The sequence below is a fragment of the Pinus tabuliformis genome, chromosome 4_1, assembly GCF_031772625.1.
Source record: "Pinus tabuliformis cultivar Carrire ecotype Pingquan chromosome 4_1, CPIR1, whole genome shotgun sequence".
Taxonomy (NCBI): Eukaryota; Viridiplantae; Streptophyta; class Pinopsida; order Pinales; family Pinaceae; genus Pinus; species Pinus tabuliformis.
In genome coordinates this window covers 119,317,526-119,342,618 of record NC_142303.1, presented here as the reverse complement: position 1 = coordinate 119,342,618, position 25,093 = coordinate 119,317,526, and positions in this window count along the sequence as shown.

Genomic DNA, 25,093 nt, shown 5'->3' with positions numbered 1-25,093 from the left:
TTGCTAGGTGGAGACCCTGAGAATCTTCTAGAAGCTGCTCATTTGACACTTGCCTCTCTGAATTCGCCCAAGGATGAGTAAGAGATCATGAAATCTCCAAGTGGAACTAAGAACTATCAGAGAAATGACACTAATCAAAATCCCAGAAGCTGACTCACCCCCCTGCAAACATCTATATATGGATCCCTCATCCCAGAGATCCAAAGGCTGGAATTTTGTAATTTGCAAGGAAGTGTTGTTGGTTTCTCTTTGAAGACATTGTTGGGTGATCTTGCTTTGTATGAAGTGAAGAGGGCTTTCAAGCTGGGAGGATGGCATTGGGTCAGACCAAGTGGTTGTAATCCTCTCTTCTACTACATCTATCAATAAAGCTATTTGAGTTTTACTCCATATTCTTGTGTATCTTTGAATATTGTGTTGATATATGCATTTGTATGGTCAATATATATTTGATCCTATATTGTTTACAGTGATAGATCTCTATGCTTTGATGGTATTATGCTGCTGTGACTCTACAGGTGCTCTTTGAAATGGGATGAGTAAGGAAGGAGTGGTGAGATTCTGTCAAAGGGGAAAGGAAACAAGCAAGGAACCAAGTGAAAGACTGAGGTTGGTACTCTCTGCTTCTTTCTCATCTATCTCTCGTAAAGGAAAACACAAGTGACTTTAGTTTGTTTGTTTCTAAGATAGCTACCCGTCATAGTGGGACTAGCAGTTCTGAATAGACACTAGTTTTCCCGATAACAACATCTACTAGTTTTATCACCTCTAGAAGTTTCAGCATGAGACTTATAATCCTTTTGTGCAAGGCACAAAGTTTCTACATTAGAGTTAGGTGGAGCCTCTTTCTTCCCAAAGGATTTTTCTCGCTCAACTATTTTGCTTACTAGTTTATCAAATGTAATTTCTTTTAACTGCCCACTAGCTTGGAGAGATTCTAAATAGTGGGAATAGATAGGGTGAAGGAATTTTATAAAAGTTTTAAGTTGTAAATCTACTTTAATTCCAATGGCTTATATATCATGAAAAATGGATTTTATTTCAGAGGCAGTCTTCAAAGGATCATTATCCTTCATCTCCAAATTAAACAACTTTAAAAATAACTGAATAATTTCTAGTTCCGAGTGTGAATCATACAACTCTTTCAAATTATTTAATGCTTCGAATGCAGTACCACAAGAAACGATATATCTACTTACCTTTCTGCCTTCGATGCAATTATTCATGCATATTCCTTGTTATCTTTTGTCTCCCAAATTGCACATTGCTTCTCATTATCATGTGGCTTTGGTGCAATTTCTTTTCCATCACTATCCTTCTTGCCTTGACAAACTTCCCACAAATTGCTAATAACAAGGGCAATTTTAAGCTTTCTCAACCACTCTTGATAATTTTCCTTTCCATTAAGAACAACTCCAACTATGGAAGCTATTGAAGTCATAATTGTTATGCAACCAAATATTCTTCAAATCCTTTCAAATTCAAAATATATGCAATACTTTTAAAAATATATAAATTCCTTTCTCCTCTTGTTTCAAACAAATTTGGCTTTGCAGTTTAATGGTAAGTTTCAAAAAATAGCCTAGCAAAGAGCTAGATTCAAATCTTATTAGCCTCCAAATTTTTTTATTTAACCAATGGCTTCTTAAAAAAATATGTATTTCAAATCACCAGAAAATTGAAAACTCTTTAATTAAAAATTTAATTCAAACCACCAAAAAATATATATCCTTCATTTTAAGTATCCTTCAGAAATAGTTCGGTAAAAACTTTGTATCCTTCAGAAATCTTTGTAAATATTATCCTTCAGAAATTTTATTGTGATAGAAATCCTTCAAATATTTCAGTAAGAACTCTGGTTTGGAATAAATGTATCTTATTATCCTTCATAAATTTTACTTTCATTAAACTCATGTTTATTCTGGTAAATGAAAAGATTGTGATTAAACTCTTGTTTACTGCAATAAATGCAAATACTATCTTTTAGAAATTTCACTGTAAGTAAACTCTCGTTTGATGCAGTAAATGCAAATAAAGCCTCCCAAAATTAGAACAACAAGCCTCCCAAAATTAAAACAACAAGCGGCCCTTGGATGCATGGAACTGATAATTTTAACAAAAAATCCAATAATTATTGGCATTCGACTTAGTCTTGGAAATTTTTATTGAGAACAACAAGCACTCAAAACTCCAACATGTATTTTAACTTCCAAGGATATGTTAAAGAATTGTATGCCACTTAATTTCTCCAATCGTCTTTCATTATGACTAAAAGATATGAAACTTACAGAGAGTCAATAGTTTGAGCATCCCACAACATTTCTCGAAAGGATTAACCTTGTGCTGCACTCTATCTTCATAGTCTTCACGCTCCGCCATGCCATAGAATTCAAATACATGGATTTTAGGAACAACTCAACCAAAGCTCTCATACCACCAAGCCCAAATAAACTCCATAATGAAAGAAAACAATGAAAGAGCGTCATATTAATGATAAAATTACTTATTTATACATGTGAAATCTAGGTGGTAACTTATTAACCGTAAAAATAGAATGTAAAACTAATTACATATTATACAAGAACAATCCTAAGGGATTAGTTAACATGTTGTTGATAAATTGTCATAGTATAGTTGATGACAATTTTACATTGGGAGTGATTTGAGCATGTGCGCATGTCCTCCGGAAGAACTAAATAATGTGTATCAGAAATTGAAGCTAGAGATGCAACATGGATAATAATGGCAAAGAAAAAGCAGTAGAACTGACTACAATTTCTCACTATGGAATAAACAATAAATTATAAGTAGTTCACGGATTGGATATAGCACAAAATTTTTGTTTAGCCACACAATTCCTACAGAGAGGTTTTCCGGAGATCCTGAAACATATGAAAAAGTAATGCAATGAAGTTTAGATGGTGCTCAGAGGGTAGGTAGGTGATGGTATGGTGCGATTTGGAGCTAGCAAAGCATGTTTTTCTTAACATGTTTCAAATGTTCTATTTATATATGTCTCACAATGCTTTTATCTTGTAAGTTGGTAGAGTGTTTGTGTAGTTGAGAGATGATGGCTTCATCACATGCACTAGGCACCATAGTCAATAGGCCAGTGTGTTGAATTATCCAAAAGTTATCATATATACATTCTTAGCCATGGTTTGATGCAAAGATTATAGAATCTTATGGATAGAGTGCATATTTACTTATGTGCATAATGTTTCTTATAGTATTTGTATGACTAGTGACCCAACATAAATTGACAACCGGAGTCCGTAGACTTAGAGGTGTGGCACAGGAAATGCCTCCCTGCAAGAAAAACCCTATTCCATTATGTTTATCAACACATCTTGAAGTTCTTGCAATCACTTGTCAAATCCTAATCTAGCTCCTGTAAATACTTTGGAAGTTTATTACAAAAATCCTTGTTAAAAATCAAAGAAGTTCATCACGATCACCTTAATCAACTAACAAACCAATTGGAAAGACTTCCTTGAAAACTTTATAACTCAAACATATAAACCTTAGAAAATCCAACTTGCTTCTAGTTCCAAAGAGGATTCTCAAATGAAAATGAAAACTCTATTGAAGTTCTTGCACTAGGTTTTATCTCCACTCCCATCTATGTGCAATCAAAGAATTCAAAGTATGGTTTAAATCTGCCTTTAGTGCTCACAACTCAAATCAAACGCATTAATTGTATGAATAGTTACTGTGTGCATAAATGAAAGTAATGTCATTTTATTCTTATGCTTTCTCAAACTTGTAAACACACCTTAATAAATTTAAATTACCTATCTTACTCAAGCATGAACACTCGAAACTATTGTATCAATGCATAGAAGAAACCATATACAAAACACTTTGTAGCCTTAATAATACAAACCATTTTTTTTGAAAAAAATCACTCAAATAAGCCTACATGTATACAACTCAGATAATCGAAGTTTCCTTCTTCCAATAACACTTCGCATAGTCACTATTCAACAACGCTATAAGTACATGCCATAAATGTAAATCAAATATCCAAATAATTAAAAGTACAGGCTCTGGAAACCAAATAAATCACTCAAGTCGAATGTATAAACTCAATAAATCAAATAATCATACAAGCCAAGTATGCAATACTTTTTTTTTATGTCAAGATAAAATAAGTCAAATAGTATTACATAGCTCGCAATTATACTCAAATGGTGGCTCGAATGACTTTCCAACTAGTTATAACTAGGGTTATTATTGCCAACAGACTTCAGATCAGTGAAATACAAGTCAAGCGAAAACACTTATCAAGTATCAACAAGGTTGATCATTTAAAGACAAGTCAAGCCACGACACTTATCAAGCATCAACAAGGTTATTGACTTGTTTAATAATCCCTAAAGGTATCACGGTATCATTCACAACCCAGATTACTCTTTGGAAAAAAAGTCTTAAGTACTTCATAGATCTTCTATTTCTCGTAATGAAACAAGGCTTTAATATTCAAGAGAAATTGAGCTCTCTTGTCACTATTGACTCGAAAGTTGTAGATCATACCCATGCTTAGTAATATCTCTGTGACAATATTTCATCGAAATACCTTAGTTCTATATTAAGACTAAAACCCTAAAGGAAAATGAGTATCAAAATTAATATTATTGAACAAATCACCATTGAGTATGTATCAAAGTATTGTTATAATTTATAGTTCTCGTTCACATAATCAAATATATGAGATGGTTTCAAAGAAATTTGTTACACTGATACTTCACTCTTCATATCTAAATGCCAAAAAACCATAAGTAAATGCGTTGTGCAAATATAAAAGAGGAAGAGTATATAAAAAAAGTTCACACACAGAACTTAATGATTTTATATACAAACCACATAGTCCATATGCCATATGTGTAGACAAACACACACTCTATTCCATATTAACAAGCCACACGGTAAAATAAATATCCAGAGCGGTGTCGGGCTGGTATGGTCGAGCCCTAACCAACTAGCTTGCACCCTCGATGAGTAGCTTAAATCACAGGATCAAAATAACCATTAGATATACTAGAAATGGAGAAAGAAAGAGCGACACAGATCATTAAACTAGCAACATCTCGCTATCACATGTAGGCTAGCATGGCTCGATTTATATAATTCTTTACAATACAAGCGGCTATTAAAAGAGGCGACTAAATAAAAAATAAAATAAAATAAATTCCCAATGGTCTACCATTGAAGGAAGTCTCGTAAAGTCATGGTCCAAACAAAGAGATCAAGATCTAGTGGGTGAAAAATCCTCATCGTGAACTAAAAGTGATCGTAATAGGTGCACTTTGACTTTAGATTTCATCCAAAAAAGTCTCTGACAGATATGTACCAACTCATTAACAACTGGCCTGCGTGGTTGGTTTCAATGATCAAAGCTTCCTACATGTCCATTATTATAATGCAAGATCTCTACAATGAGCGCAGGTACTGCAACAATCCTAGTTAGAAGCTTATAAAAGATTATAAACCTTAGAAAAAATAATAAACAAAGAAATTTGAAAAAAATAGTGATTTACCTATCAACTTTTAAATAATATGTGACTTGGAATCAATTCTTCATTATCATATCAAAAGATTATGGAAATGCCATGCAAAGGCTCAAAAATTGGTAAAATAAGGGTACACCAATGGAAGCTATTATATAGGTGAAAATAAAGCATTTTGTGTGTCTTCACACAACAGGGGTATACCATCACTCCTCTACAAATAGCCAAAACTTGAAATCCCTTCACTGCTGCTTTTGAATTTGGATATTAATCTGTGAACATGAAGTTTGCACCACCTTAAATTTCTTTTTAAGCCTTATATTCGTAGTCTTTAAGTAGGTAGAGTGCATTTTCCACATCTTAGTCTTTTCTTTCCACTCTTCAACTTCTTTCAACAACTCTTTGTTTCTAGTTCTCAAGGTGACATTTTGAGACTTCAGTAAATAGTCTAGAATATCAATCTCTACTATTTCTTCCAAAGGTTTAATTTATTTCTTATCCTTAGCTTTTTCCAGCAAAGGACTTGATTGGAAAAAATTCTTCACAATCTTCAGAAGATTCACCCATATAACTAGCACCAAGGTCACCTAATGTAATCATTGCATCCACCAAGACTAACAACTTTCCTTTCTTAGACCCAAACTCCTTTCCAAGAACAAACCCCTTGCCACTCACTATGTATTTCTCTTCTTCTACCATATAAAATTCCTTTGTAGGGTTTTCACTGAAACGACTTTTTTCTTATGTGGATATAAGGACCTCTTCATTCACATCTGGTTTTTCATGTTATGTGTTAAGATCATCGTCTGATAAGGAGATCTAGGGAGCCATAAATGGTGAATATGTTTCTGTAGAAGAAGGGCTACGTTCTATTTTCATCATCCCTCGAGTTATTCTTCGGGTTGACTCTAGTGCCGAAACCTTAGATAAATTTCCCATCTTTGCTTATTTTCTATTTAACATGGGAGACCCCTATTCTATTTGTGCACTAACTTTCCTATCTTAGCCAAGTTTTGAACCAGAACCCCTACCTTTTATTGTGAAACCCTCAACTAGCTGCTCCTGATGATTAATAATGCATTTACGGTTTCCTTACTCATGAGATGCAAGGAAAAAATTCCAATTCAAGCCCCTCTTGTTTAATTCTTTGGAAACTAATATTTTTATGAGGCCATAGTGATAAAACTTATTTCTGGCATGCATAGCAAGACTCTTCTGAACAACCCTCAACATTTTACATCAACTCTTCAAAAGAAAATGAGAAAAACTTATCAATTGACCTTATTAGAAATGCAAGAGAATTTGAATATGATAGATAAAGGTCATGGAATAAAACCCTTCACATGTCAAAAACTTCTACAATACATAAATAAGGCTTTTCCTATCGATAATGAAATTCCTCGGTACCCCCTACTTCCAGTTAGCCTTGTAATTCTGGTCCAATATGAAACAATGTCATGCACCTCGTTTGACCTCTATTAATCTAGGTTGTCATTGATGTCAATATGGTAATGTTTGTGATGGAAAATTCTTGTGACGTGTGGTTTCCCATTGATGCCCATTGATCATAATACTGCTCATGGAGGATCCAAGGATTGAACACAGACATAATAGAAATAGTGGAACCGAGGAGGAAAGATATCAGAAGCCATTAGAAGACAAAAAGAAAGAGCAAAGAGGAGAAGCCATTGTGAAGCCAAAAAGTGAGAGGAAGAGTTCATCGGAAGCCATCAAAGAAGCAGGTTACGAAGCAACAGAAGCAAGTTTTCACATATGCCCAAGGATAAGTGCTATCGGAAGAAAAAAGAGGAACATTGCATCAGAGGAATTATATCGGTGGGTTATCGGCAGCTTTATCATTTTATTATGTGTCACATTGAATCCCTCGACTGCGATATGTATTTTGGACCCGAAAACAAGTTATGGTAACCTTCCTATTGTAATATCACATCCACGTGTATCGAAACCTTCACATCGCAAGTCTTAAAGGAATGTTACACTAAAACTGCGATTGCGATAAACCCTTGATTGCAATATAATGGAGTCAAGAAATGAATGAAGGAGATCAAACCCAAGTGCTTGCGGAAGAAGAATGGTGGAGGAATAGATCTGGATCGTCAAATCAACAGATCTGTTAGATCGACGATGATTAGCAACTGCAGGGGTAGGAAAGTACAGATTTCCTTGATCGTGGCTGAAGTCCCACACTCAATCCTAGCCGTCGATCTCATATTCAACTCTTAGATCACAGTCAACTATGGGGGTTAAGGCCGTTTTAATCCATGTGTGAGTCGAAGTCCTGTAAACCATAGATTGTGATATAATATGTGGACTCGATAGCTCCATTAGAACATACCTTTATGTAGTATCGCATCTAGATATTGGGGAAGTTATGCAAATTATAAGAGTTGTCACCATCAGATTGTCGATTGTGATAAGACTTGTGAACCCAACCACCTATTGCGATAATATTGTGAACCTGATGGATTCATTAAAAACAATTCATTGAATATTGCATCCGCTCCAATGGAAGACAGAGCATGTGCACACTTGTAAAACCTCCGATTTTTATGAAGTTGTGATTGTGGGATTAAAGGAATGACTCCAATTCTCATGAAATTGCAATTGAGGGATTAAAGGTGATGACATGGCATGTGGGACCTCCATGTGGGTATAGTAGCTCTCATATGGTTTTGTGAATAATCAAGTCTTTGGATAAAAGACTCTCCGATATATATTTTTAATATACAAGTCAGCCTCCCTCCAATAGATGTGTCCTTTGGTCATTGGTGAAACTCGTATAAAAATGAGTTAAAACACTTCAGTTCTGAGTATCTATCTCGGGCATAAAAATAGAGCATAAAGAAGTTCACAACTCGTGAACTTGAAGAGACAGAGGAAGCTGAAGGAACAATAGAAAGAAAGCCGAAGGTCGAGCGAGTGAAAAAGGAAGCCAAAGGTCGAGTGAACGAAAGTGGAAGCCGAAGGTCGAGCGAGCGAAGAAGGAAGCCGAAAGGTCTAGTGGAAGAAGAAGGAAGCTGAAGGTTGAACATTCTGTTGACTGGGTTATTTATTGAAAAGCTCGAACCTGTGTTTGACAGTGATTGAGATAACAGTTCAAAGCACGCTCTGCGAATCTAAGAATATTATCTGAGTATGAACAAGGTTGCTTTTAATTGAATGCACAATATGAAACCGCGACAGTCACTCCTCTAAAGAAGTCACTCCTGAAGCAGTTAATCCTGAAGCAGTCACTCCTGAAGCATTTACCATGACAGTGAGAACAAAGTCTTGAAACAAGGAGTTTTTTTTGTATAGAGCTTAGTGCATTTCATTGTAGACACATTGAAGTTGTGTGAAGACTATTGTAGATCATGATGGCTATTTGAAATCATCAGGAGGTAACTTTGCAGACTCTATTTGGGCAATATGAAGAATTGTGAAGACTCCTTCATATGAAAACAGGTTGCCATTGATGTAGCAGTGAAGTTATAGATCAACAAAATTCATTGAAGAAGATTTTGGGAGCAGAGAATTACTCTCAAACATATCTAGACAAAATATAGTAGTGGGTTGGAGCCCAAAGGGTTGGTGCCCTGAAGGTTGGAGCCTCGAAAAAACAAGGTTGGTGCCTTAACAAGATAGGGTTAGAGCCCTTGGGGTTCGTGCCTCAGAATTGGAAGGATTGGTGTCCTTGGAGTTGGTGCTCCTAAATCCAAGGTTGGTACCTTGACAAGATAGGGTCGGAGCCCTTGGGGTTGGTGCCTTAGAATTGGAAGGATTGGTGTCCTTGGAGTTGGTGCTCCTAAACACAAGGTTGGTGCCTTGGGAAGATAGGGTTGGTGCCTTAGAGGTTGGAGCCTTATATATATTGTACCTGATTTATTGTAAATATTATATTAATAAAATCCTTTATTCCTATCGTTCATTTTGCATTCTAAATATAAATGATTTAACTGGTAAAAATAACAATTGAAAAGGAATACTGATTCACCCCCCCTCTCAGTATCTCCAACCTCTACATTCTTAAACCACTCTTCACCCTCAAAAGGGAGTCCCATATTCTAAGAAATTGTTTGCTAATAAACCCTCATTACCAGAGTACCAATTTTGGTCACCTTTCGACCAAATTTGTCGACAAAGGCCCTATCAATCACCATATCAAATTCATCAAACTTATTTAAAAATGGGAGATAGATTACAGTCTTTCACTTCCTGATATCATACACCAAAGTCATTCAGGGGTTTCTATTTCTTCCCCTTATCCTACGTACATCAATCCATCCTTTAGTGCTATCTTTAACAGTTGAATATCTACCCATTTCCTTGCTCTTCTAATATAGCTCCATAGCTCCTAATTCAGTCAAGAGCACTACGTCTTTCTCACTATCTAAATGGTCATATTCATGGGAACACTTCTAACCATATATAACTAGCACCATTAATGCTAAAGCTAATTCATCATCCTTTTCTAGCCATCACTCCTCTATAGAGGGACCATTCGCTGCAACTACATATGAAACTAGATCAGGAGAGGCTGAAATGTTTGATGGTCAGTTCATATGTTGAGAAAGATATTTCTTCTAGCCAACCTAAGAGCTCTTTGAACTATTTGGTTCTCTAGATCTCCCCAGCCATGACTAGATTTCTTCAACATCTAGGGATGGAATGCTTCTTCAGGAGAAGGGCATGCATCCTGAAGGTGCCTAGGCTATTGTCATCTTCTGCACTTGAACGTTATATTCTCATAATCCAATGGCCTTCTATAATACGTACCATCACACTTGAGGATGATTTTATCTAATAACCCTTTAACGAGTTCCACTTCGACATAGATTTGAATGAAGGTGATGAACCCATTTCACAATCTCTCACTATCCACTTTGATGAATTGACCTATAAAATCTCCAATATATTTTATAATCTCTTACCAAATCCACTGAAGGGGAAAATTTTGAAGTCTAGCCCACACACGAATAGGCATAGATTTCATAGTGAGAGCTTTATAATCTAGGAAGCATGGATAGATTGAAAGACCAACTCTACCCAAAACCAAGGGCCCTTGTTAAAATAAGCTTTTGAACAAAATAGAAACTCTATATTCTTGGACCAGTCCAAGTGAAGTTATTCCCAAAGGGTAGATGATGATGGGAAAAATACATTGAACCTACATATGATTGCTCATTATTTACACTCTACCACCCTTAGCTTGATGATATCATCATCCACCTCCAATGATGGAGACTCTAAGAGTGTTCAACCACAAAATATTTTTTGGAGAGATCCTTAGGTTTCTAAGAATCAGATCAAGGATTCACGACATCCTTGAAATACCTAAACTTTGTTGCCAAGGAAGCCCCATTACCCATGGATCCACCTTTCAAGCCTGTAACTATACATATGGTGGCATTCCTCTTGATGTCATAATATCCAAGACCTTTTGTCATATTGAGTTGTCTCTCTCCATAAAGGAGTGTCAACTCTGCCGTAGGGATTCTTGTTCACAAATGAATGATATCATATAGTGCAAGAACAACAAGCACTTCCCTAAACTGGAAGAAAAGAGACTCTCCTGACATGGATCTAAGAATGACTGGAAAGTTTTGGAGATCCATGTCTCCATCATTTGGCAGGAGACTTTCTTACAAACATTAAAAAAAACAATTTGGTGACATCCTTAACCCTCTCTGTCTCCATCCAACAGAAAAAGGGCCAAGCATCCATAGAAGAGGCACTAAACCACAATGCACAGAATGTTGACCACTTCCTTAGCTCTAAAACAAAAAGAATGGTGTTTCCCTGCAAGAACAAATTCCTAACGATAACACATCTAATGGTCTCCACGAGCACATATTTAACCAAAGCATAAGTTTTGTAACACTGATACAACAACAAAGTCTTTGATCCAAGCCAGAAAAATGCCCAAACCATAGAGAAGGAAACTGAATGGATCACATACAACTCAGAAGGCCATAACCCTAAAGAGCTAGATGAGGTTGGAGCCCAAGTGAAAATGAGGGGGAGAGGACATTTCCATAGCATAATGGAAATTATTTTAGGCATTTCAGCAAATATTTTGTTGTTAGCTTTGTATCCTCACTATTGTTGAATGTAGATCCCCCCTAGGCTAAAAAAGAACCATGGAGGAAAGCCACATCCAAACCAAAGAGACCCACAAAACATTCCTCACAGTCCGTGATAAGAGAAGCATCTCTACAAAATTTGAGCATCCTTGTGAAACTGATCGCTGCCAGTTTACAGCCAAGGATTTGAGTAGAGGCGAAAACCCTCCCCTTCACCTCGCTAGATATTCAAAGTACATTATCCCACCCCATTTACCATTGTACCCGCCCATGAGTGCAGAAACCAAAGGAACCTATAGTGAAAACCAGACTCTCGCACACTGTGTTTGCCATCTCTTCGTTCACCATTTTTTTTATATAATTTAGATTATAAATGGAAGTGTTAAATTTTTATAAGAATTTAGAAAAGAAAAAAGTATTTTCTTTTTAATTATAATTTTTCCTTATAAAAAATATCCAAACACATATGTATGCCAGAAAAATCATCTAAATTTATTCAAAATATAACCATGACAAATTATGTATATTTTTTACACATCTAAGAAATTAATAAAATAAAATTTTCAATACATTCATACAAATAAGATAAGGCCTGACATGTAGCCTCTTCCATCACTAGTTGAAAGTTAATATTATTGCTAGTAAGTATTTGCTAATGAAATCGAGTTGGATTGTTTAAAATGTATTGAACAAATATTTGTAATTTCTTGTTAGTGATATATATTTATATTTGACAATATAATGAATTTAAACTTTTTGCGTAATTATTTTGTTTTTCATTTAAATTTAAAATTTTGAACATATTATTATTTTTTAACTTTATTTATATATATTATGATTCGGATTTTATGAAGGAACAAAATTAAATATAGATATCAACAGAAACATAGAAATAAAGTGAAAATAGAACTTCAATTCTTCGATAACAAACTACTGAAAATTGTTTACATGCATAATGGAGATAAACTAACTTAGGTGATGGTAGCTTATATATCAGAAGAGATGTGGTGGCTACATGCCTTCCCAACTTTGTTAAAATGAGGCTTGAAGACATATTTATTATTGAGACCTATTGGAAAATGCTAAACATCCAAAAATCTAACCCTAAGAGGTGAAGCGCCAAAAGTATATGGGCCCCATTAGGGTAAATTGGTACATCAACTTATTGGGGTCGTATATTTGACGTGTATGATAGCTCATTAGAAATATCTATCTGAAGACTAAAAATTTCAACTAAAAAACCATTCATAGGTTATTGGTCAGCTCATTTTCCAAAAAAACGTTGTTTAGGGCCTCAAAATGGCTCTAAAAGTTCCGGACTTGAAAAACTGCCAAAAATAGTAAATTGTGCTATAATTAAGGAAATTGAAAAAAACAATGGTGGGGGTCCAAGTGGAATAGGTGGGTAGCCACCAATATCCACCTAGATCAGACCTCCTCCCTTAGGAAGCAATGGTCTCCATTGTGTTGAATGCCTCCATGAGATGGGGAAACTTCTACTAAACTTGGTCCCTCGTGAGCCACTTGCCTTGGTGTAGGAGCTAGCCAACTTTGACAACATTATACAATTGGATCTTCTATTGGTCAGTGTTCTTTATTTGTGTTTCCATGATCCGATCATTTGTGGCATATTCCGTTCAGTCTGGGTTTAGCTCTGTTAGTGTTAGTTGTTCGATAATGTCTGATGTGTCCAGTAATGGTAAAAAATATGCTTGAAGGTGGTCCACATTGAACATTGGGTGCAAACCAAGGAATGGGGGAATGTTGACCTCAAAAGAATTGTATCCCACAACCTTGGTGATGGTGTAAGGCCTATATCACAATTTTTTGAGCTTCTGATGGGCTTTGGTAAGGCATTCTTTCTGCAAATGAAACCAAACTCGGTCACCCACCTGAAACTTGTGTGGCACCCGATGTTGATCATGTCGCTACTTGTACTTGGAATTGGACTTATACAAGATGTCATGCACCTAGTAGTGGATGTGTTGGATGAATAAAATTGGTTTTTTTATCATCCTCGAAATGTACATGTGTGGATTATGTCTGTGTAGTCACATGAGGCATGGAAACATCAATCAGACATAATGGTTGAAAATCGAGACCCACTTGAAAAGGATTGCAGTCAATCAAGCTATGCAAAGCTCTATTATAATAGTTTTGCACATCATTAGGGGAGTTTTGAGGTCTAAAATGGGCCTCCTAGAGAAATTATAAAATAATGGTGTAAATAATAAAATAAGATTAGATTACATCATCAAATTTTAGATGGGAAAAAGAAACAACTATGTTTTCAACTCATATTTTCAACTTATCTCCCTCTGGGTTTACTCAAATTTCGAGAAGAAACACTCATTTGATGCATAATTTGATTCCTCGTCCAAGGAGTACCCATGTTGCATACTGTTGATCGACCTTGCTACATGCAAAATGAGAAATATATGGAAAACATGATTGCAATCACGTTTTTTGATGTATTTCTCATTTTTCATGTAGCAGGGTCTGTTGAAAGTATGCAACATGGGTACTCTTTGGATGAGGAATTAAATTTTTCATCCAACGAGTACTACCACTCGAAATTTGAGTAAAACCTTAAGGATATAAGTTGAAAAAGTAGTTTTATTATTTTATTATTTTTTTACTTTTTTACTCCAAAAATAGTGAATCACTCCCCATGGTTGACATCATCATCTTGAATCCTATTGGTTCTTATAAAGTTTATTTTGGTTATACATTTTTCTTAGGAGGCCCATTTTGGACCTCAAAATTCCCCTAATGAAGAAATGCTCTCATCCTAGGTTCATGGATGCTTGGAGTTGTACAATATGTGCATTATCATCCCATTGACAACGTCTATCTGACCATCAGTCTTGGGATGGAATGTAGTAGATTTGGTGAGCTTAGTTTCCAATAATGTCTGGAGGCTTCATCAGAATGTGCTTAGGAACCTGCAATCCCAATTTGATATAGATTCCAAAATGTACCCATACTCATTCAAGGAAGAGTTTGGAAGTGTACTCTGTTGTGATACTTATTTTGTAAGCTGCCAATATAACAAATACACAGTCATTACCATGCTTGGTATAAGGGAGGCCCAACAGATAGTCCATGGAGATGGATTCCTAGGGATGGTTGGGAGTAGCCAGAGGAGTGTACATGCCTTGCTTCTTGATCGTTGGTTTGGCGATGGCACATGTAGTGTGGGATTTGATATATTTTCCAACGTCCTGTCGAAGTTTTGGCTAATAAAATACTTTTGTAGTACAGCCATAGTTTTCTCCACACCAAAGTGTCCCTCGACCCTACTCTAATGTGTCTCCCAAATCAGATTCACATGCTCACTTGAAGGAACACAAAGGTGGCCCAGGTAGAATAATAATGCATCCTATAGATGGAAATATGGAACATGCTTTCCATCCACTAGAATCTATTATGTGGTGGAAAACTCTAGATCATTCTTGTACAATTGCAGCCATCCAGAGGTCTGATGGCCATAAGAGTTGAGAACAATAGTTATTGCTATGATTAGGGGCCAACTGAGGCAATTTGAAACATGATTAGTGTTTCCCTTATTTTGTTTAATGTTCAAGTGGAATTGTCACAGATATGTATACCACTTTTGATGTCAATCCTTTTGAAACTTCTCTTGTATCTGAATAAACTAAATAGGTTGGTGATTTGTGTGGATGATTGTCTCCTTCCCCAGAAGTTAATGTTTCCATTTCCTGTACACCTACACCATGTAATACATCTCTTTATCATAGGTGGGGTATTTCTGAATTGTATCAGAAAGTGTCTCACTGTGATAGGCCACTGGATTCCCCTATTGGGTGAGAACTACACCAACAGCATAGTTAGGGTCGTCTGTCTCAATTTCAAATGGTTGTTATAGGTCTATCAATGTGAGTAAAGGTGAAAACTAAATGTAGTGTTTCAGCTCAATGAATTCCTTTTGTTGGGACTTAGACAAAAAAAAAAATTGATTTCACTCTGCCCTTGGTAACTTGACTTAGAGGCCAAGTCATATGGGATAATTCTAACATGAAACTCTAATAAAAATTGGCAAAGCTAAAAAAGTTGTGAAACTCTGTGAGAGTGATCAAGACTGGCCAATCCTGAATGACTTAGATCTTAGCTAGATCCACATGCATGCCTTGCTCATCAATGATGTAGCCCAACTATTGGACCCGACCCATGCCAAATGAACATTTTTCCATGTTGGCATATATTTTGTGTTGTCATAGGGTTTGAAGGACCTGTTGAATGTATTGTAGGTGCTCTTCCCAACTCTTGTTGAAGATGAGGATGTTGTCTAGATATACAACCACGAATGAGTTGGTGAAGGGCCACAAGATGTCATCCATCAACCTCATAAAAGTTGTAGGGGTATTTTCTAACCCAAAAGCCATGAATAACCACTCAAAAAATCCCTCCTTGGATTTGAAGGTGGTCTTCCATACATCTGTGGGTTGTATTGGCACCTAGTGATAGCTAGACTTCAAGTCGATATTGCTGAAATACGTGGCCCCCTTGATCTGCTCAAGAAGGTCATCAATCCATGGGATTAGATACCTACTCCTGACAGTGATTTTGTTTAGTTCCTAATAATCAATGCAAAATCTCCAAGTTCCATCTTTCTTTTGTATAAGTATAATCGAGCTCCCATAGGGTGAGGAACTAGGTTGGACGTGCCCTTTTCATAGCAACTCTTGGATCTTCCGCTTGATTTCATCATTTTCTAGAATGGAGCGGTGATATATCGACCCATTGGGTAGAGGTTCTTTGGGAGTTATATCAATCAAATGCTTGACCTGAAAGTGAAAAGGTACTTGTTTGGGTGAGAAGAATATGTCCTTATATTATTCCACAGCCTTATCCATCTGCTTTTGCTATGTGTGGAAATCCTTCCTAGGAGCTATGGATGAGATCACTATCTTCCCCTTGCTTTGAGAGAGAATCAGAAAGAAAAAAAAAAATTGGTCTGGGAGATGATATTACTGCATTTCTTAGTAGAGATCAAAGAGATGGTAGTAGGATGAGCTACCTCTAGTATCCTCTATAACTTATTTCCCAAAGTAATAATAATAGTATAGGGCATAAACTCATACATAACATGATGCTTCCACAAGCACGGTTGGCATAATAACACATCACAAACTTCAAGAGGAGAAACATCACATAGTACCTGATCCGTGAAGGGCTTGATGTTGTAGGGAAGGCACACTTATAGTTGACGCAGAGATCTCATCCTTGTTGAAGCCACACGATGGTGTATGGTTGCAGGTGTTGTGTGGCCAGTAGCCCTAGTTGCTTCATGACCTCTGTTGAAATGAGGTTATTTTTGCTCTTGTTGTTGAGAATGAACTGTAACAAAGAACCCTTCACCTAAATATATGAGTGGAATAGACACTTCCCCTCCTCTGGATCTTCGATCTCAATCTTTTGGACCTTGGTGCTGCAAACAGTGGCACTGGGTTCTGCGTCAATAATTTTATTCCCCTTGTCGTTCCCCTTATTTGTTTCTAGCTCAAAATAAGAACATGCATGGGGCTCTAAAGATTTCAGCTCGACCACTGATGACTGCTTGGTGCAATGCTCATTTGTGTTGTGAGTGGGGCTCTTGTGGAACTCACACTATTTTCCCATGTCCTTCTTCGTCTTCATGGTTCCATTCTTTGCTTGTAGCTTTGATGGGTTGTATTGGGTCACTCCACCTTGGATTTGTTATTTTTTCTATGGTTTGGAGGTACTCTTGCCCTACTTATAATTCATAGATCCAAAGTAACGCTTTTTTTGCTTAAATTTTTGCTTAATAATGGAAACATATCAGTATGCTACACCAGGCGAGGACACTTCTAGGAACTCCATTTCTTCATGAATGTATTTTTGCTAACAAACGCAGTACTTAAGCACCAGATTTCACTCAGAGTCTTTGATACCCAACTTTGTGCATAGAGTATGAATAATATTTGTGTACTCATGCACATCTTAGTCTCTTTGATGACGTAGTGTGGTCCATTGTATGTACTTTTCCTTGTAGCAACCCACGAGGTAATATTGTTCCTTGAAAATATCTCAGAAATAGTTCCAAGGGGGGGAGGCTATAAAAATATTGTAGGTTTTGACCCTGTACATAAATTACTTGCATACAAATTCTAAAACACATAAAATAAATAATGTGAGAGCATAACACATAAAACACATATACACAGATATTTTCCCCTGGATCCCAAAACCGGGACTACTAGCTTGATTTTTCATTATGTTCCTTTCAATGTTATAATACATATTTATACATGTCGAAGCATCCAATACCATGGACAGAAAACCATCGCGTCCAAAACCATGGACTGAAAACCATCGCGTCCAAAACCATGGACCGAAAACCATCGCATCCAAAAACATGTGCGAAAATCAGGCACAAAACCATAGGTGGGTCCGCCCAACCTAACATAGGTTCCAAAACCAAAATTTTTTGGGGTGCTGCCTCGAACCCCATAGAGGGGGTTACCTGCACCACTCAAACCCCTTGTGACCCCCCTGCTACACAATCGGCATAACGAAGGGGGGGCTCTGCTCCCCCTCTAACCCCCCAGTTAACTACGTGGGCTAGTCGTGGAAAGAATATAACGCAACCCAACATTCTCCCACTTGTTGTTTTCTTTCCATATGGGGCCACAAGATAGCTTAGTCATTTATCCAACCTTGCAATGCCCATTTTTTCTCTACACCAAGAGAACTTCTCAGAGCTCACAGATTTTCTCAATGCATTTGCAGTATTCTTCAAAGTGTCCACCTTTACCAGCAACACCTTTTTGTCTTCTATCATATCCCTCACAAAGTGATACTGAACATCAATGTGCTTTGTCTTTGAATGATATGCAGGGTTCTTTGCCAAAAAAATTGCACTTTGGCTGTCATAGCCTATCCTTATAGCTCCCTGTACTAACCCCATACTTGAACACAACCTCTGCAACCAAAATTCTTCCTTGCTTGCATGAGTGGCTGCCATGTATTTTTCCTCTGTAGTTGATAGTGCCACTACAGATTGTTTCTTACTCATCCAACTGACTACACCTCCAAATAGGTTAAACACATACCCACTTGTAGATCTTCTCTGATCCAAATCTCCAACCCAGTCTGCATCAACAAAGCCACGAATATCCAACACTATGTCCAATCCTGGTCTTCCTTGGTAGCACAAACCATAATCAATAGTGCCACACAAATACCTGAAAACCTACTTCACTGCTGTCCAATGCTCCTTTCCTAGTTTTGACATAAACCTGCTCAATACTCCCACTGCATGTGCAATGTTTGGTCTAGTACAGACCATTGCATACATCAGGCTACTGACTACACTTGCATATGGAACATGGAACATGTCCTCTTCCTCTTCTTGTGTCTTGGGACACTGTTCAACAGATAACTTTACACCTATAGGAATAGGAACCTTCACCGGTTTACTATCCTGCATATTAAATCTCTGCAATATTGTCTTGACATACTTCCTCTGGTTTAACCAGAGCTTCCTCTTTGCTTGATCTCTTTTAATTTCCATGCCCAAAATATAGTTTGCAGCACCAAGATCTTTCATGTCGAATTTGGAGGACAATTGGGTCTTCAAATCCTGGATAGTTTCTTTTTCATTTCCAACCAGCAACATATCATCCACATACAAGACCAAATAAATAACACGGTCACCAATTAATTTAAAATACACATAGTGATCTGCTTTGCTTCTGGTTAAGCCAAGTCCCCGTATAAATGTATCAAATTTCTGATACCACATCCTTGGTCACTATTTTAACCGATACAGAGACTTCTTTAACTTGCATACCAGTTCTTTCTTACCCTTCACCACAAAACCTTCAGGTTACTTCATGTAGATTTCCTCTTCCAGATCCCTGTGAAGAAATGTTGTCTTCACATCCATCTATTCTACCTCAAAATCAAAAGTAGCAGCAACAGGTAAAAGTAATCTAATAGAAGTTACCTTGGCAAGAGGAGAAAAAATATCACCAAAATCAATTCCTGGCACTTGGGAATAACCATTTTCTACCAACCGAGCTTTGTATTTCTCCACCTTTCCTTCTGCATTTGTCTTCTTCTTGAACACCCATTTGTTTCCAATGGGTTTCCTTCCAGCTGACAACTCCACCAAATCCCAAGCCTCATTTTTGTGCAAAGATGCCATTTCATCAACCATGGCCTCTTTCCAGAGTTTTCCATCCTCTGAATCTACTGCTTCCTTCACAGTTCTGGGATCATCATCAGTAATAGATAAAGCAAAATTTGAATAGAAAGTAGATGGACTATAACTTTATGGACGCCTTCTTTCTCGAACTCATCTTCTCACACCCAGAGTTTGTGGCTCTTCATCTTCTGATTCTTCCTCCTTTAGCTCAAACTCTATCTTCTCAGGTTCCTTTTGTTGGACTTCATGTTTAATAACATCTTTCACCTCGTTGAACACCACATCTCGATTGTACACAACCTTCCTTGTTACTGGGTTCCAAAGCTTATAACCCTTTAAACCATCCTTATACCCAATAAAGATGCACTTTTTAGATTTACTATCCAACTTGGTTCATTTCTCCTTTGGAACATGTACATATGCATCACATCCAAATACCCTCAGATGTGAAAGAGAGGGTTTCTTACCAGTCCATACCTCTTGTGGAGTTTTATCCTCCAACACTGATGAAGGTGATCTATTGACCAGGTAACATGATGTCTCCACCACCTCTGCCCAGAATTCCTGTCCCAATCCGGCACCACTAAGCATGCTTCTTGCCCTTTCCATTAACATCTTGTTCATTCTTTCTGCAACTCCATTTTGCTGAGGTGTATATGGAGTAGTCTTCTATCATGCTATACCACACTTCTTACAGAATTCTTCAAATTCCTTACTACAAAACTCTCCACCATTATCTGTCCTCAGCACCTTTGTCTTCTTCTCTGTCTGGTTTTCCACCAGAGCCTTGAATTATTTAAACCTATCAAAGTCTTCAGGTTTCTTCTTAAGGAAATATATCCATGTATTCCTTGAGAAGTCGTCTATAAATGATACATAGTACACATACTTACCCAGTGATGGAACCTTCACAGGTCCAAACACATCACTATGCACAAGCTTTAATATATGTTTCACCCTCTTACCACCAGAGGGGAAACTCACCCGATTCTGCTTCCCATTTACACAATTTTCACAGAAATCAAAATATAGAGAGCTATTACTCATACCTTCTACCATACCTTTACCATGAAGTATTTGAAGGCCCTTCTCTCCAATATGTCCAAGCCTTTGATGCCACAGCATGGTCTTCTCTCCAGAGACCACTAGATTTTCTACTCCACTTTCAGGAACCATAGAACTGTTGCACCCATCAATAACCGTGCTACCTTACAGCTTTTACAGAGTTCCAATCCGAACTCCCCACATCAATACCAGTGCTCCTTAAACCATCTTGTAGGTATCCTTCTTGAACACTGTTTTTACACCTACATCATCCAACTTGCTTACAGAAATAAGATTTCTGGCCAATGCAGGAATATGAAGAACACCCGGAAGTGTTCTAACCCTTCCACCTTGCAACTTCAACTTTAATTTTCTGCAACCAACGATTCTAGCCTTCCTTTCATCCCCTAAGAAGACATCACTAGCATCGTATTTCTCATACTCACAGAACCACTCTTTATGGGGAGTGAAGTGAAAGGATGCACCTGAGTCAATCAACCATGCCTCATGATCTACATGTGTACTTGAAGAAGCCAAGTACACATCCCCACCTTCATCTGAGGTGGTTTTCGCCTCTGCAAAAGGAGCATCATCAGATCCCTTTCCTTTATCAGGATCTTTAGATTTACAATCCCTTTCGTAGTGCCCTTCCTTTCCACATTTCTAGCACACCACTTTTACAGGTTTTCCAGGAGATTTAGATCTCCCTCTAGATTTAGATCTCACACTCAATGACTTATTTTTGTTTATGTTCTAGGACCGTCCTCATACAGACAAGACATCACCATTCTGGCTCTCCATATTTTTCTGTCTCATCTCCTCCGTTAGCAAGGATGAGACTATTTCATCAAACTGCAAGGTAGTTACATTGCTACCTATTGCAATAACCAAACTATCCCATGAATCTGGTAGAGAACACAACAAACTGATGCACTTATCTTCATTTTAAATTTTAATATCAACAGACGCTAACTGACTTACCACAGTATTAAATGCGTTCAGATGCTCTGTCACCAAGTCTCCATCTTTCATCCTCAGGTTATACATCGTTTTCCGTAGGAACAGTTTATTCACCAGAGACTTAGATTGGTACAAAGTCCCTAACTTGTCCCACAAAGCCTTCGCCATAGCTTCCCCTGATACATTCAGCAATACTGAATCTGAGACATGCAATCATATTGTGCTCTTTGCCTTCTGATCCAACTTTTTCCATTCTTCATCAGACACTCCCATTGGTTTAGTACCCAGATCTACCATGATCCACTGATCTTTATCCACCAACAGATCCTCCATATTGAGTTTCCACAACTCAAAACTCTGACCATTAGCTTTCTCGATCTCTATCTTTCCACTACTCGCCATCTTCTTTCACCACCAGAATCGATCTCGCAGATCTCCCACTGAACAGGGTCTACCACAGGCCCGAGCGAAACCCCTTAGCAACAAAGGCGTCCCCTTGAAGCCAAAATAGCTCTGATACCAAATGTAGGTTTTAACCCCGTATAGAAATTACCTGCATACAAATTCTAAAACACGTAAAATAAACAATGTGATAGAATAACACATAAAACACATATACACAGAGATTTTCCCCTGGATCCAAAAATTGGGACTACCAGCTTGATTTTTCATTATGTTCCTTTCAATGTTATAATACATATTTATACATGCTGAAGCATCCAATACCATGGACCAAAAACCATCGCATCCAAAACCATGGACCGAAAACCATCGCGTCCAAAAACATGTGTGAAAATCATGCACAAAACCATAGGTGGGTCCGCCCAACCTAACATAGGTTCCAAAACCAAAATTTTCTGGGGCGCTATCCTAGACCCCATAGAGTGGGGTTACCTGCACCCCTCAAACCCTCTGTGATCCCCCGCTACGCAATCGGCGCAAGGAAGGGGGGGCTATGCCCCCCTTCTAACCCCCCGGTTAACTACGTGGGCTAGTCGTGGAAAGAATATAACACAACCCAACAAAGATAGGGTTCCTCAACCATTTTCTTACATCAATTTTCCCACAATCCCGTGACATGGGTGGTAGCCTTAAGCAGTGCAAAAGTAATCTTCTCCCTATCAAAGAAACTATGGACCAAAAATTAACCTTCCAACATATTCAACCATTTATCTACAACATCTGCATATATTTTACCTTTTCATATATCTATATCAAAGTTCACTTGTACCTTGAAGAGGGCCGTGCCTCTCAAGTGACTGCTCAATGAAGATGCGTCATTGGTGGGCATCCGCTGAAGGATCTGGGCAAAGTTTTCCACAATCTCGTTCCTTTGTCGTTTGAAGACTTCTTCGAGAAACAATTTGATAGGATCTATTTCTTCCTTGTCTTTATTTTCTTCCACCATGGGTGGTTGTCAGTGTTAGTGGGGAGGGTCTTGCAAAGGGTCAACCACTTCAGGTCCCAACTTCTTATACCCCAACCTCATTGGGGACATGCACAAAAAAACAGAGAAAGAGAAGACTGCTATGATACCACTGATCCCGATTTTATGAAGGAACGAAATGAAATATAAATATAAATAGAAACATAGAGATACAACAAAAAGCATAACTTTAAGTCATTAATAACAAAGAATTGAAAACGTTTTACATGCAAAATGGAAATAAACTAGCTCAGGCGATGGTAGCTTATCTCTGAGAAGAATGTGGCAGGTACATGCCTTCTAAATTATGTTACAATGATGTTCGATGGCCTATTTATTATTGAGAAATAATGGAAAACCCTAAACATCCAAAAACCTAACCCTAGGAGATAAAGCGCCAAAAGTATGTGTGCCTTGTTGGGGTAAATTGGTACATCAACCTCCCAGGGTTGTAACTTTGGCATACGATATTTTTTTGATGCGTACGATACCTCGTTAGAAAGATATATCCAAGGATTATACATTTTGATTACAAAACCATTTGAAACTAATTAGTTTGCATGTTTTCCAAAAAAAATTTGTTTAGAGTCTCAAAACGACTTCAAAAGTCCAGGACCTGAAAAACTGCAAAAAATAGTAAATTTTGCTACAATTAAGGAAGCTGAAAGAAACAATGGTGGGGGTCCAAGTGGAATAGGCGGGTGGCCACCATTATCCACTTGGATCATATCAATATATTAATTTTTTAGTAACTATATTTTATTATTATTTTGGACAAAGAATAAATCACAAGAGTTGCCACTATTAACCTCAATATCAAGATATTTAAACTTTCCTACCCTCCACGATTCTAACATGTTCAAATTTTTTCCACACAAACTAACATGTGTCCAGAAAATAAAACTAGGGTGAAAAGAGAATTTAACCCACTAATTACCACTCAAGCTATTGTCCTTTGACATTTAACACAATTTGGGAATTTCATCTTTCGATAATCATAGCCCACTATTGAATGCATGTGTATAAGTTTTACCTAACTCTCCAATGTAAGAACCAACAGGAAATCCCACTTCTCACAATCTATGCATGAGCACAAAGTGTTGATAGACCTTTCCCCAAGTAAAGAAATTCAAGTATTTATGAGGTCCCTTTGAGGGGAAACCTTCTCTTTTTAAATGAATCCATGGTTTTTGTTTCTAATTTGATGTCTCAAATACAATAGGAGTGTATCCCACCAAACCATTAGAGGTTTTTATATGTGAGAAGTTAATTCATCGAAGGTTTCCTTATAGTATATTATGTCATCAACAAGGATGCTATAATCCATTTTCTCTTAAGCCTTTTGGAGGAGCCCTAGGTGCCAATGCACCCTCCACTTCCCAAACCTATTCCTTCAAGGATGTAGTGAAGACTAGGACATTATCATTTCATTGATCCATTATCAAATCAAATAATCCATTGATGTTTCCAAATTAGATGCTAAATACACTACCCTTTTTCCCTTTTGGACAATCTATATGAATTAGGGAAGATAAAAAGTTCTAGAACACATTTCAAAGTTTCTAGGAAGAAGTTAGATTAGAGTGACATACAAAAATTTTAAACAATGGAAATGCACCTCTCCAAGTGTACGAAAGCTTGAAAGATTGGAGACTGGAAAATTGTATTGAAAGAAAGTGATGCAATTATGATGGCGAGTATTGATTCTGCGTGACAGGTTTATAGAACCTATTATATTCCTTTTTTCTTGAGTTTCTAAGAGAAATTATGTAGCTAATGTTGGTTGTATTAGATTTTTATTCTTAGATTCCTTATAAATATTGTTCCAATCAATCTTATTCTAGTTTCATGCATTTCTTGCAGTTCTTTGCATCTG